Below are 16,368 nucleotides of genomic sequence, written 5' to 3'. Positions count from 1 at the left end.
TTTTATTAGACAGACTTGGAATTAGTACACCTCACTTCTGCTCCTTTTTTGCTTTATAGAACTCAATTATATGGCCATACCCATTGGGAAATGTAGCTTATATATGTACACACAAAAAGTAAGAAAAATAGGTATGGTGATCATCCAACTGTTTCTACTATATTTTGCTTGACAACCTTTAGAAGAATAATTTATTTTGTATAATTACATTGGCTACCATCACTAGAAATGTGAACAAAAGTGGTGATAAGAAGAGGCTTTCATTGTCTCTGATTTTAATGACCTGCTACAATTTGCATTAATCTTGATAACTAGGTTTAAGTGCAAAATATATTTTTATCATGTTATGGAAGAATTTATATTCTTTGTATTTGTATTCTACAACAAGTTTGTATTTCTACTATTTATAAAAGGATCTGTTTTGGTACAACTTATGTGCTAAGAATAATTTTTATGTTTTTAAAGAATTGTAAAAATAAGCAAAGAGTATGCAACAGAGCCTGTATGTCACCCACAAATCTTAAAATATTTGCCATCTGATTTTTTTAGAGAAAACATTTGTTGACTCTTGCTCTAGAAAAGTACTATTCAAAGTGTAATGTAGAGACCAGTAGAATTAGCAACACCTAGAATTTCAACACTGCTAACATTTGGGGCCAGATAATTCTATGTTGTAGGGACTGTTCTATGTGTGGTATGGTGTTTAGCAGCATCTCTGGCCTCTACCTCCCACACCATCGCTACAACAAAAAAATAATTGCCAAACATTGACAAGTGGCCTTGCTGGGCAGAAGCTCCACTTGTTGAGAACCGCTGATATAGAAACTTGGTCAGAATACAAATTCATGGCCTCATCCCAGACGTACTGGCTCAGAATCTCTGGGATTGGGGACAGCCATCTGTGCTTTAACAAGCTTTCCAAATGATTCTTATAGACACTAAAGTTAGGGAACCGCTTTGGAACCATCTTTAGGATGACTTGTATAACCATGAGGTATTATTGTCATGGTAGCATTCTGACAGCTTACTTTATATTTTCTATGTAAAGGAGTGGTTAAAATTTTCTATTGTTTCTTGTGGCATTTGACAAATTATATTATCTAGAATATCAATCACATTATCCAGATTTTAAAATATATTTTCATAAAGTTAAGCTAAGTAATTTATCATGAATCTCCCCCCTTTCATTTAGCTAATGGTTTATTTTATTGCTACTTCCAATAATGATTTCTATGAATTTTATCTAATAGTTTTTTAGTGTTTTGCTAGTTCATTTATTTCAACTTGTATTTTTATTAATTCCTCAATTTTGCTTTTCTTGGGTTTTGGTGCTATACGTTTTCAAAGTTTTCTTTTCTATGTAATTGTTTACTTTAATTTTGTTGTTTTTACATAAATATTTAAAGTAGAATTATTCTTCAAGACTCTACCAGGTATCTCCCATGGGTTTTGCTAAGCAATTATTTTAATACTGATATTTATCTACATATTCTAAAATTTTAGTTTTGATTTCATCTTTGACTTGTGTTTTTTGAAAAGAAAGGTAATTTGTTTTAAATTTATAGTTTCTTAGCTCTTTTTCCTCATTTTCCTGTTTAATGGTTATCAGAAAATACTTTATATACAAATTATATTCTTTTGGAACATATTGAGGGTTTTGCATAGTTGATATATATATCTCTTGGGTTCAACACATAATTTGGTCTCATTTTGTTTTCCTATTTGTTAGTTTCTTTCATGTGTAATAGTTGAGTTTAACCCATTAACAATATGTTTTTATGGTTGATGTAATTATTTCATGTTCTTTTACATTATGCTTTCAGTTTGTATAGGATTATTTAATGTATTTTGCTTTTTGGATCTGTCTTTCCTTTGCTTTGCATGTGTTTCTTTTGGGAATACAAAAATTTTTACCTTTACTCAAGAAAATAGCTGTAAGCTAATAATTTCTCTGAAATCCTTAATTCTGTATATTTTACACAAATAGCTGTTTACTCTAGAAGGGGCAATGATTATGTTATCATATTTCTCCTCCTCACCCAATTTAGTTAACAGTGTTGTACTTCTTAATGTGTACTTATATGCTGCTAAATAAACTGAAACTTATCCAACTGATCAATTTAAGGTACATAGTTTTTTTAACTAGCTATAGGAGAAAAGTAACTTTGCATTTAAAAAATATTTCCAATATTTTCTATTTTTTCACTTGCCTATTTTGCTAAACTATTACATTGTCAGGATGTATAACATTTATTAAAAGTTCTATAACCCTGCCTTCCCATATGTTTTAGTTAAACAGAGTCAATGTTTATTTTAATCATTTTGCTGTAATTTTCCCTTTTTTTCCTGTTGGAAAAATTATTACCCAAGTCACTTTGTCAAGATGAGCTCATAGCACTATTCCTTGGTTTTGCTTGTTAAAAAATATGGGTGTTAATTTTTGGAGACTTGTTTGTTTTGTGGAGCTTGTCATCACTTTTTCCTGATTTTTTGATTTTTTAAGTTGGATGTTGTAGTCGAGAAAACTGAGATCGGGCTGATATTTAGCCACACAGAAATTACTCAGATGTGCTGCCTGCCAACCCAGAGAATTTTTCTTGATTTTACAAAACAATAATGAAACTAGGATACATTTCACTATGAATGGTCCTGATATATGGCATGTCATTTGTATCCAAAAATTCAATTCCTTCTCTATTTTTGGAAAATTTCCTTATAGTTTCTATTTTAATATTTTCTGTATTCCTTTGTCTGATTTTCATATATATCATTTCATAAAACCTATTGCACTCTCTTCTAAATTTTTATCTTCCAATACTCCCATGTTTTGCAATGTATTGTCTAATTTTGTCTTAATTTCTCTGGTGTTTTTATTATTTTCTTCCCTTCCTTTCCTGAAATTTATCAGCTCACTATCTATCTATTTTTGTTTTCTCACCATCTGTTCTCTGGTCTCATATATAGCCATGTGCCATATAAAATTTGGCTTATATTACTATTTATAAGAATGAGAAAATACATATCGGGAGACAATTAGCAGTTTCACCTACAAGACTGGCCTTCTGTAGAGAAAGTTTTTCCTGTCCTAAGCTAAGTGTCACATAGCTGGGGGACTGGGAACATTTTTACCTGAAGAATTGCCATCTTTTATTGGGACAGGAGGCATGTTCCTGAGTCTCTGAGGTGCAAGGCCTCAGAGTTGCATCTCACTGGATTTTACATAATGAGAGAACCTAAGGTATGTTACACAAGTTGTTAAAGGACATACAAAATGAAAACATTCCTGTGGTCTCACTGTGTTTTCAAGCTTTAACACATATATACACAATAGGGAGTGAGGGTTCAATTTTTTACTCACAGGTATGCAGCCCAACTGCCAAGTGTGCATTAATTAATAGCAAATTAATGTCTAATAGCAATGTCCAATAAAATACTTGCCTCTCCCAGCTCCATTTAGCTTTGCAACTGCAATTACCTTGCGCTTTATATTTCTTCACAGCATAAAGGTGTCATTTGGAGGTTTATAAATGTTTTAGAATATCAGGAGATAAAATTAGATTTTGTTTCCTCTGGTGAGATAACAGATGTTTTAAGATGCTCATTATTCTAGGAACAGTATCATTTACTTGGGATATATTAAACTCATTAAAAATTTTCCCTTTTGGTTTTGCTCCAATGGATAGCATTTTACCCACCTTTTATGTGTGTTTGGCTCAAGGAAAAATAATAATGAGCACACTTGTCTAGTACCTACTGTTTTCAGTTTCTAGTAAAATTTGGCCATTAAAATGCTTAGTGTATGTCTACATACAGGGTTACCGCACTGCCCATATGGAAATCTTGGCACTCCTCTTAATTAACAGTTTATCTGACTGGCTGTGTTTTCCTTTGCTTTTCTCACTGTCTGGCATTTCTTTGGCTGCTTATCTGAGTCTCTTTTTCTCTTGATGTGTCTTTTTGGTTATCTGTTGATCTAATGATAAATTGCACACATATGGAAGGCATATATTGGAATTTTTAAAATGTTACCCAGTATAGAAGATTTTGGACAAATTAGTATGTGGTCTAGTCTTTCCTTAATAAGTATTTACTCGGTACCTTCTATTAGTATAGAACTGTGCTACCATGTGTTTAAATTGGGCAATTTCTTATAACTCAAGGCATCTGCAAAGTTCTAAAATTTTAATGCAATTTGCTCCTTAAACTGACCTCTCTATTTATTTTGCCTTATGTGAAATACACGATTTCTTGCCCAAAAGTTTCTCTAGCAGAATGTATTTACAACCATTGGCTTCTTACCTATTTACCTTATTCCACTTCTCACTCACCAAGATCTAGGGAGGTAGAATGTAATTTTAGTTTAAGACCATAGTTTTTATTCCCTTTTAATTAACAATTATAAATCAACAGTTCAAAAAATACTTTTGAAATAGGTGTAATTTTTTACATATTTCCTAAAATATTTTTGGGAGCCTTTCCTTCTTTCTAAAGTTAAGTTCTAAGTTTCATTAGATTTAATTGGCAACCAGATGCTTCTGGTTCTGGCCCTTACAAATCAACTTGATTTTATTTTCTTTGATTTTTTTTTATAGATAGGTCTTTAATTTTTTCCTCAGCTACATACTGCAGAAACATTCATTCTTCTGAAGATATAGATTACTATTTTTATGACTTCTTTGGTTTAAGTGACTTGACATTATACTTCAATGTAATTGTGCAACTGATATTTTGCATGTAGTAATTAGCAGTCTAACTAAGAAATGAAAAAATTGCACAAGTGGTTTGGTTCCCTTCCAGTCAGTAAGCTTTGTATATTGATGTACTTAATATGAAATGGAGAAATAAAATGATATCTTGTCTAAGTATTAACAGTTTTGTTTTAAGAATTTATGGACCTTGAGAGCTTGTTTGGAGGTTCTAGCAGGGGAGCGCAGCTACTCGTATACCCTTGACCGAAGACCGGTCCTCTCCTCGGGGGGGAAGGTCGTCCTCTTCGACCGAGCGCGCAGCTTCGGGAGGGACGCACATGGATCGGTGAGGGAGGAGGGGGACACCCGCCTAGCCAGCCAGATCAGCCGAATCAACCCTGGCGATCAATGGGGTGACAGATGTCGCAGCCAGATCGCCCTCACATCCTGTTTTAAGAATTTATGATGTCTATGTCAAATATTCTGTAGTTACTCAGATTAATATTTTTTCTGCCTCTAATTACCACTAATATTGCTTAATTAACTTATTTTCTAATTTAAGCCTGGAGGTAATTAAGGTCATAATAGTCAAATAAAAGCTTAGTTTTCTCTTGATTTTAAGGAAACTTAGCATCTTCAAATATGTCCAAAGACTCATGACTGTTCTCAGAAGATGTCTAGAGTGTGTTCAATGAGGTATTTCTTTGACTTCAAATAGATACTGTCAATTTCTTCCTCTCTTGCATTTCTCTTTGCATCATCTCCCATGTTTAATTCTGCTCACAAAAGGTACTGTTGTTCATATTTGTCATATCACTAATAGTAATCCAGCAGTGTTAAACTTGACCTGTGTTCCTAAGATATTCTTATCCTCAATGAAACTAGCACTAATGTAAAATCTTTCAAGTTTTACTCTTTTTCTTTGTCTTACATCTCAGGGTTGCATGCATGGGCCAAACAAACCTTTTCAGTGACAGACTCTTAAGATACTCAGAATAATTCCTACCTTTTGACTCTCGTCTAGCTCCTTGAAAAAGATATCCCTTCTCCTATGATTCAAATAAATATAAACTATATACTTAAAACCTAATCAAACATCCCTGAATCCTTAAATGAATACATCTTCATATCAGGTGGAGAATAGTTGGAAAATAGCATAATATTTCAAAGCAACCTATGATCGCCAGCTATTTATTTCTGCTCACTAGATCATTATATGATTACTTTTTATAAGGCTTTTTTTATAGTGAGTACATGAACTATTTTTTTGTTATTATTGTTACTCCTCATCCAAGAATATTTTTTCCATTGATTTTTAGATCATTGAAAGGGAGAGAAGCTAAGGGGGGGGGGAGAGAGAAAGAGAGAGAGAGAGAGAGAGAGAGAGAGAGAGAGAGAGAGAGAGAGATTGGTTGCCTCCCACATGTGCCCAAACTGGAGCCAGGGATCAAACCTGCAACCCAGGTACAGCCCTTGACTGGGAATCGAACTTGTGACCCTTTGGTGCACTGGCTGATGCTCTAACCATTCAGCAAAAATACTTCCAGGGTGAACTATTTTTTAACTAATGTTCTTTGTAATTGCCAGTTTCTCCTTCCATTTCTAGTTGAAACTTTTGTTGGGGAAAATGGAAAGCCATGGAGACTTTACCTACTATGAAAGCATGGTGTCAAATCACAATTAAACATTTCCCACTATTCAACAATAACTTATTTATTCATATCAATTCTCTGTTTTTTTTAATCAAATAATTTCCCAACCCCACTCAATGGTTCTTAACTCTAGGAAGATGATTTTGCTAGTTTAAAAAGTAAAATTTTGCACCTTGGCTGGGTGGCTCAGTTGATTGGAGTGTTGGCCAGTACACCAGAGGTTGCAGGGTCAATTCCAGGTCTGGACACATACTTAGGTTTCAGGTTTGACCCCCAGTCCAGTCGATGTTTCTCGCTGACATTGAAATCTTTTTCTCTCTCCCCTCCTTCCTCTCTCTAAAAATCAATAAAAGCATATCCTCAGGTGAAGATGAAAAATAAAGCATACTTTCTCTATAGGCTGCATAGACTGCCCTCTTTTCACTAATGTGTCTACCACCATTTCCTACCTTTTCTCTTCATCTTTCTTTTTGTGCTTAAGGAAGCAATAACTTGGAAGACCTAGCTAACACATTCATCCCCAATCATTCAACAACTATTTGGTGATGTAGTTTGTTAATGAAGATTATCAAAGGTGTCACTATTTCTTTAGCTTTACACGTCTCCTCTTTGTTGTACCATACCAGAATTCTAAGACTAAGGTTTATTCTCATTGCTTCCTTACTTACATCCCATTTTTTTTCTATTTCATTAAAAACTGCCTCCACATTCTATTGAATTCCTCTTTTCTTTTAAATAGATCCTCTGTTTTTTTGGGGTTTTTTTTTGTTTTTTTTTTTACTTATTTTTCTTGGTCTTCATGCACCAGTTGATATAGTTTTCCATTATTCCTTCCTTGGCTTCTATCATATTGTACTTTGTGGGTCATCTATCTTTTCTATCTCTTTAATTCCCTTTCCAACTTTGAGTATTTCTCATAGCACAGACCGTGACCTTCACTGTTCTTCTCTTTAGAAGCTTTCTTATAGTGAATTAATAATATAAACTTCATTCCCAAGATAACATTTCTAGTCTCAATCTTATATGGATGTTCTAGTTCCACAGGCCTTTGACACTTGAATTTTCTACCATTACTCTGAATTCAAAGTGCCAACCCAAGCTCATCATATATCTTCCAGCTCTAAAAAAAACCTTAGATATTTAGCATCTTTGTACTTCCGTTTTTTCATCTATAAAAGGGAAATATTAATAGATCTTATAGGCTTGTTGTGAATATATGTATATATTCATTTATATATGTATATTCACATATGTATATTTATTCATTCATATATATTCAATACTAGCCATTATGATTATCCCTTGGCACAAAATTCCAATTAAATTAGGCTGTTCTTATCACCATCCACTGAACATATTCCTCTATTGAAATTCTTTCCACAATCCTGAATTGTCAATCCAACCAAATTATCCTTGTGACCATTATAAGTTTGAATTTCTCCATGAAGTCTTTCCTGATAAATCCAAGGTTAATGAATTTCTCCCTTTTATTTTAATGTAATTTTTACACTAATCATATACATTAATTTGATGTGTATTTTCCTCTAAACCAAACTGTAAGTGACTAGTGACATAAATTCATACTTCTCTTGTCTTGCTCTCAGTGTTTTGTTATCTATGAACATGGTAAGCACTTCTTAAGTAAATTTTTGAGGGATGTAAAGATTAAAATATTTAAAAGCTCCCAAAGTGTCAGAGTTATGGACACACAATAATTTTCTGCATAGTTAAATGTGTTAGCAATATTGAATCTGGAGCCCAGTGTAACTGGGAAAATGTACAAGTTACATTAATTGAATGCTTGAGTTGCATAGATAATCAGTGTTACCTAGAATCCAAAGTATTTTTTTTTGTTTGGTCTTAAGCGTTTAATTGTGAATCAATGCATACTCATAATTGTGTCTGATACTGGGATGAGTTGCCTGGATCATCTCCCTGGGTAGTATAGCCATAATCATAGATAGTTCAGATCCACTAACAAAGAAGCTGATCTCAGCCAAGGTTAGAGCCAGGGTGAGAGTCCAAAGATCTTTCACATCAACTTTATCATCTCTAAAACCTCAAATTTTGGCAACAAATATGTGGTGGATGTCACCAAGAGTAGAAGTTTTAGGTAAATATACAACATTCATTAGGTTTCACTGATTTTTCTTTTTAAAACATACATTTGCCTTCTAAGGATTCCTTAATAATAGATTCCAATATCTATACTAGTATATATATTGTCAATAGCCACAAATGGTAACCACTAACCACATATGGCTATTGAGGATTGAAATGTGGCTAATCTGAATTAAGGAGTACTTTAAGTGTAAAAAAAAAAAAACCCACTTGATTTCAAAACTTTGTATGGAAAAAAAGAAGGTAAAATATCTCAATAATGTCAACATATAAGCATGTTTTGGCTTTGTTGCATTAAGTGAAATGTATAATATTCACTTGTTTCTTTTTTACTTTTATTGATGTAGCTACTAGAAAATGTTAAATCAAAAAGTTGGCTCACATCATATTTCTATTGAAGAGTGCTGATCTAGATCAAAGAAATATTTGAGGTTTTCTTTCAAATAGGAACACGTATTAACATAGGAGATGACTACCAAGACCTAGGGCTGTGGTTTACATTCCTATGAGGGTTTATCCAAAATCTCCACTCCCTTTGCCTCATCTCCTGAACAGAAGCTTCTGCTATAAAACACATCATCTCAGTCACACCACACTGTTGTCCTAGTCCATATCCTGAGTAATCAGTACCATGGTAGGCCAGGAATGTGGCAGAGCTTTGCAATAACGTATCTCGTCTCCACCCCTTCTTACTAACCATGATGGTCTTCAGCATGTTCATAACTCCAGCTTCACCTTGATTTATGAAGAACTGCAGTAGTTATTTAGCTAGAGAAATAATTTTGTGCTAGTCTTCTGGTACTTCGTTTTAATTGTAAATACCACATGTGATGATGCTTCTAGGCTTGTGCATGTAATATGATACAACTTCTTCTGAGTAAGGCTCTGCTGGACTTAGTGGTTTTAGTTCAGCTGTTCTAATGAATTTAGAGAAGAGCCTGTTGCAATTTAATATTCTTTCTTAACACCTTTTGGCACCACTTAAAAAAGTAAAGGGATACATTTTTCAACTGACATGTGGCTTCTTCAAAACCCGCTAGTAGTTACGGGAAGAGAAATTCTGTAAGTGATAGCAGCTTATTTTAAACCCAAAGACACTCCATAACAATGACTTTAACAATACAGGATTCTGTGTTCTTTCTCCTTTCTCTTCCCCTAGAGTATTAACATTTATTTTAATTTCATCCATGTGTGGTTGTGTGTTTGTATGCGTGTGTATATTTGTGTGCTCCCACAATGTGTGGGGCACCTTGTCAATCCAGATCAGTGAGCACAAAGAGTCTCCAGAGTTTGTTTGTATTTATTTAGTTATATTTTTATTGATTACAGAGAGGAAGGGAGAGGGAGAGAGAGAGAGAGATAAAAACATCAATGATGAAAGAATCATTGATTGGCTCCTTCCTGCATGTCCCCTACTGGGGATCGAGCCCCCAACGGGGCATGTGCCCTTCACCGTAATCAAACCTGGGACCCATCAGTCCACAGGCCGGCACTCTATCCACTGAGCCAAACCAGGGCTTGTCTCCAGAGTTTTTAAAAAAATAAATTACAATTTGCATTTTGTTACAAGAGTATATTATCATAGGCAGAGAGGGTATACCCTCTGAATAATTTTAATTTTAATAATTTTAGATAGTTGCTTCTAATATATACCTAATGAAATGGCAATCTATTTTATGATTCCATACCAGAAATTTTTATTTTTGTTGATTATTTCTCAACTTGTCCTAGCATCACCCAGAAGATGGGAATGTAGCACATGGGACTGAGAATCAGACATGACTCTCTTATCTTTAATCACAGTCTTGGATAAAACCTACTTCTCACTCTTCTGCTTTAGGACAGATTGACTAGGGATAACTCAGTACAATTCTCTATTTCAGTAAATTCTGTCATCTCAATACATTTTAAAGCCTACATTTATATGGCTGGTGTTACCCTGAGTATTTCATTGGAAGAAACAAATCATCCCAATGGTAGTGAAGCAAAGGCACCTGATCTCAATATCCGGCAAAAGCAGGAAGGAGAATAGAATTCTTTGTAGTTTGTCCAGTCTTAAATAACCCTAAAGAGCTAATGGACTCTCAAAGTTGGCTCTAAGATATGTATATAGTTTAATTTGTTACCAAACAGGAAGAGTTGATCTACCTGGCACTACCAGAGACAAACACTGAAGACCAAGAATTACAGCAGAGAAAGATGGGCTAGTTTATTTTGAATGGCACCACCCAGGAGAAGGGAAGCTAATGCTCAAAAGCCCAAACTACCTATCCAGTGTTCGGGCAGTTTTTTAAGGGCTTAGGGCAGTGGTTCTCAACCTGTGGGTCACGACCCCTGAAAAACATCCTGCGTATCAGATATTTGCATTACGATTCATAACAGTAGCAAAATGACAGTTATGAAGTAGCCACAAAAATAATTTCATGGTTGGGGGTCATCACAACATGAGGAACTGTATTAAAGGGTCGCGGCATCAGGAAGGTTGAGAACCACTGGTCTAGGGGGAACAGGTATGTGGAAATGCTAGTGGGACAAGATTTAGTTGGAGGACCTGGGAGCTTGGCCATTTAGGGTAAAGGGCATCAGCACAGATCTTCCTGGATAATGAACTTTTTGCTTCTTAAAGGGTCTGGTGTTCAAGTTCCCATTATGTGCCCTCCTTTGGTTTCCTGTGTGTTGGGAAAATGCTCCGGAGAATGGCAGTTGTATAGCTTACTTTATGTCTTAAAAGGAGGAGAGGTAAAGAAGGTTACATGAAATCCGTTGGTGGTAGATTAAGGGGACAGGAGAAAGCAAAATGGGGAAATCTCTGGGGTTGGATAAAGAGGAAAACAGAGACAAGTACTCTTTGACATTGGTGGGTACAGGAGAGTGAACAATGAACATTTACAGCACAGAGAGATGGTATGCTGGGAATGCGATAACAATGAGGCATTCTGTGGTGTCTTGCTCTGGTGTGGTGGTTGTGCCCGAAAGGGTCTGGAAAAGATTACTCTGGCATTTCAAAGGTATATTATCTTAGATGCAAAAAGACAGTAGACAGGCTCAATTAAGGTAAAGCTTGACCTTGGTCAAGGAAGCTACAAGCTTAGGACGTCACTACCCGCCATGGCCTGCTCAACAGAGCTGGTTCCTTCCGAGGTTTGTGAGAGGGAATCTGTTCCGTGGCTTGTAGATAGCCATCTTCTCCCTGTGTCTTCACATGGTCTTCCCTCTGTATATGTCTTTGTCCAAATGTTCTCTTCTTATAAAGACAGCCATCATACTGAATTAGGGCCCATCCAATGACTTCGTTTTAACCTAATAACCTCTATGAAGATCCTATCTCAAACTGTAGTCACATTCTAAAATACTGGTGCTTAAGACTTATTCATGAATTTGTGGAGTTTATTTGAGGCGGGGGGTAAGAGGGGATTGGAGGACAAAATTCAGCCCATAATATATTACATATCTGGTTGCTGAGCTAAAAGTCAGAAGTGAATCTGAGTTTTTATTTATCATTTTATAAAAATTAATCTTAATTTTGAAGGTATTAAAAATATCCCCCTCCTTTCCCCATTAACCCCCTTCATCCTGCTCTACTCCCAGGCCTTCACTGCACTATTGTCTGTGTCCATGGGTTATGAATACATGCATATAAGTTCTTTTGTTAATCTCTTTTTGATTTCCCATATTGCATTGCAATAGAGTTTTTAAGAAAATTAATATTTTAGCAAATTAACTGGTAAATGTCAATTTGTTTTCTTCCCTTTTTTGAGAGAAGGTATTGTCATTAAGCAAAATGATAGTGCAGATGGTCTTAAGAGTAAATAAATGTGGGGGGTTTTTTGTTTGTTTGTTTGTTTTGGCACATTGACACACTTCTTTAAAGCCCAACTCAAATCCTGTTTCTTTAACCACCCAGTTCTCAAAGAATTCACCTTCAGCTAAACGGCTATAATAGTTTTAGTTTTAATCAGACTTTTGTTGCTCCAACTATATAGTTAAGTTTCATTAAAGATAAAACTGTCTGACATACAAATATTTTTATTCATCCATTCAATGTTAAAAAATTCCTGAACACTTGATATTGATCAGAAACTGTTTATCAAGCCTAAAGAATATCAAGATAAATAAAGTATGAATTCTTTCTCCAAAAGCCTCAAAACTGATGAGGAGAAATATACATGAAATTAATAATGAGAATAATTAGAATAAAATATTTAATATTAGAATCCAGCTTTTCTCACTTCTAACTGTTGCCATTCCATTAATGGTCAAAGTGACTAGTACTCCCATGAAGCTAAGTCCAACAGTCAATTTTTATCCCCCCTCTTACTAGAACTATGAGCAGAATTTGACACAACCGATAAATTTCACTTGGCATTCATGTCACACAATCTCTTGGTTTTCCTCTATCTCATTTGTCAGTCTCCTTTGCCAATTCTTTTTTTTTTTTTACTCAACCACTTTGTTACATAATATTGCAAGTGAGTGTTCAGTACTCTTCTATTCTCTATTTATTTCCTCTTTTTATTGGGGTCCAGATCCATGGTTTTAATCCCATATATATTTCAATGGCTCCCAAATATAAATTTCCAATCCATTCCTTTCTCCTGGACTTCTAGACTTATTTACTCAGCTGCTTCCAACAATCTACTCAATGACTAATGGATATCTTAAACTTAACATGCCCAAAACTGAATTACTGTTCTTACCCCTAAACCAACTTCAACCATAGCCTTCCGCACTTTTGTTAGTGGGAGTTCCATCCTTCATAGTTATTCAGTTGAATAAAATTGGAGTAATGATTGGAGTCTCTCATATCTCATATATCTCACACCCAAGACATTAAAAAATTGTAGGCCCCACCTTAAAAATATATTAAAAACTTTACCACTTTTACAACTCTGCTGTTACTGCCCTAATCTGAACCACTATCTTTTATTACCTAAATTACTCCAAAACCCCACTTGCTCATCCCTGTTCCTGATCTTATCTCACTACAGTCTATTTCTAACAAAGCAGACCGAGCGATTCTTCTCAAACTTAATGTCAGACCATGTCAATCCTTTCCTACGAATCTTGCAATGTTCCCTGTGATGCTTAAACAGAAGCCAGGGTCTTCGTAGTGGCCTTCAAGATCCTTCACCATCTGGTCCGTATGTATTTCTCTGACACTGTTTCCCACTTTTTTCTGCCTTAATCCCTCTACAGCCTGGGGTCAGAACTCCAGTCATAATCATACTTGTGGGCTTTGTAGTAGCTCTTCCCTCCTTCTCCATAGTTAACCCTCTTTCCTTCATGATGTATTTACTCAAATGTCACTTTATAACAAAGAGCTCATCTGTATCACACGAGTGATATTCTGAGTCCTCTCACCCCCTTTTTCCCTGGGAGACTGGAAAGCCTAATTTTCTTTGACTTTCCCTAAACTACCAACTCTGGAACTGAGAGCTTTCTTTGTGTGTTATGTTTCTTGTATATTAAATAATGTGATTTTTTTTAATTGCAAACTGTCCTCTCCCCACACTTATCAAATTCTATTTTTCTTTTTTGTTAATTCTCACCCAAAGATATTTTTCCATTAATTTTTAGAGAGAGTGGAAGGGAATGGGAGAGGCACACAGAGAGAAACATAGATATGAGAGAGATATATCGGTGGGCTGCCTCCCGCAATCACCCCTACCAGGCCAGCCAGGGATCTAGACTACAACCAAGGTATGTGCCCTTGACTGGAATGGAACCTGTGTCTCTTTAGTCGATGGGCTGATGCTCAATCCACTGAGCCAAACCAGCTTGGGGGTTTTTCTTTCTTTTTCAGTTCACACTATTTATAAACTTAAAATATAATACAAAATTTACTTTTATCATGTTTATTCTTTATTGTTTATTTCCCACACAGGAGCACAAGTTTATGAGAGCAGAGATCTTTATTTTACTCTCTAGTAGAGTGTCTGGTTAACAGTAGGCTTTTAATAAATATTTGTTGAAGTGATGGAAAAGTTAATGAATTAATCAATGTGAACTCAAACGTTATTTGTAAATTGTCACTGACAATTGTGAGTTTGAGTCTCCCAAATAAGTCCAGGAAGATTAGATCAAAGGCTGATTTAATTATCTTTAATTATAATATTATTAAGTATCAGAGTGGAGGTTAATCTCAGTCAAAGATGGTACCTGTTGACTTCACTCTTGGTGAAGTCCTTGAGGAGAAATGTATCTATTAATAAATACAATAGTGTTTATGGTTGAGAGCAAGGACCCTGGAGCCATCATTTCCGGGTCTAAAACAGCTCAATGTCTTCCTAGTAATCTGAAGGGCAAATGTTTTAAACTTTGCTGTCTCAGTTTCCTTCTCTATAAAAATGGTGAAGGTAGTACTTACCTGATTGGTAGTTGTAAAGACTAAATGAGTAAAGAGCCTAGAACAGTGCTTGGCACATAGCAACCACTTGATAATCATAAGATATTGGTGTAATTATTATTATGGGGAGGTAATTTTGTTTAATGAAAAGAATATCATATTCGGTTTAAGACTGAGATCTGAGTCTGACTGTATCACTGACTAGTTGCATGGGGTTGAGTCATTTAATTATTCTACCTGTGAAATTGGATTTAATTATTATAATTAGCATTTTATAAAGTGTGTTTACTTTGCATAGTGCTCTACTTAATTACTGAGGTATATTTGTGAAAACAAATATGACCAAATCATGGCAAAGTAGCAAATTGAGCAAAATTATCCAAAATTCTTTCATTTTTCTTTTTGGTGTTCTTCAGCTGAGTTTGTCACTTAACACAATGTCCTGAGACATTCAGCTGTGGTGACCCACCCCCATAGTCATTGTGGGGCAGTAATAAGGGTGTAAGCTTAAAAGTCAAACTACCTGAGGTGAGTTGAAGTCCTAACCCTACCTTTCCCAAGTGAGTAATATTGGACAGGTAGGTTATTAAAACTCGTCATTCTATTATTTTCACATATAAAATTAATAGTAAATTATACTCACCTCAAAGAATAACATACAATAATGGATGTAAAAATGATCTTCAATCATAGCAACTACATAAAAGTTGATGATGAGGGAGCTGCCCATTGTGACAGGGTGGTGGTGGTACAATGGCAATGCACTGAATACTCAGATGCTAAGTGTCTTGATCTTTGCTCACATGTCATCGTCTTAGTGACAAATTGCCATCCTCTCCCTGAAACCAGCTCTATCCATTTCTGCTTTATTTTTGTCCATGAAACTTATCACCATCTGTGATACCATAACATGTTACTTATTTATCCCTAACTAGAAGATAAGCTCTGTGAGGGAAGGGATTTTCTTCTACTTTGTTCACTGCTATATCACTACTACCTGGGAAAGTGATTGTCATTATTTGAATATTTTTTTTGACTGAATAAGTGCATAAATGACTCTAGGTACGTCTGCCTATATACTCAGCTGAATATCCTGTATGCTGACTTGTTCATACTCAACCTAGGCAATATGGATGAATTTATAAATTATCGCCAGCAACAAAACATTCACCTAGTTATTTTAAAGGCACAACTCCTGCCCCCGTGCCACATTGGAGGAGCAGTAGGTAAAGTTTTGTCTGTTGTGTCTTACAGAGGTCCTGCCAAGGAAAGTCCTGAGATGAGATAACTTTCTCTCTGCTACACTGGCCTCTTACTGTGTAGCACATGTTATTCTTAGATATACAATTATACTTATAGAAATGAGTTTACTATAGTTTGCACTGAGTTTGGAGTGTATTTGTACATCAGTTACTTAAATCCAGTTGAGGATAAAATGAAAAAATTTACACATAAAAAGAATGGCAATGAGTGTTCTTTGCAAACACGGGAATATTTATATATTATACATTGGGATTTTACAAATAGATACACTAGATTCACTTCACAGATCACCAATGAC

The 16,368-nt window shown here is 35.2% G+C and overlaps 1 protein-coding gene across 1 annotated transcript in view; it reads left to right on the top strand.

The window, feature by feature from the left end:
- The window catches only part of ARHGAP24 (Rho GTPase activating protein 24), a 456,309-nt gene that overhangs the window by 116,789 nt on the left and 323,152 nt on the right, over positions 1-16,368 (top strand). The window lies entirely within an intron of this gene.

This window comes from Myotis nattereri, assembly GCF_964212035.1.
Source record: "Myotis nattereri genome assembly, chromosome: 1".
In the NCBI taxonomy this organism is placed as follows: Eukaryota; Metazoa; Chordata; class Mammalia; order Chiroptera; family Vespertilionidae; genus Myotis; species Myotis nattereri.
Note: the sequence above shows the minus strand (reverse complement) of the source record. Positions and strands in the feature narration are given on the sequence as shown.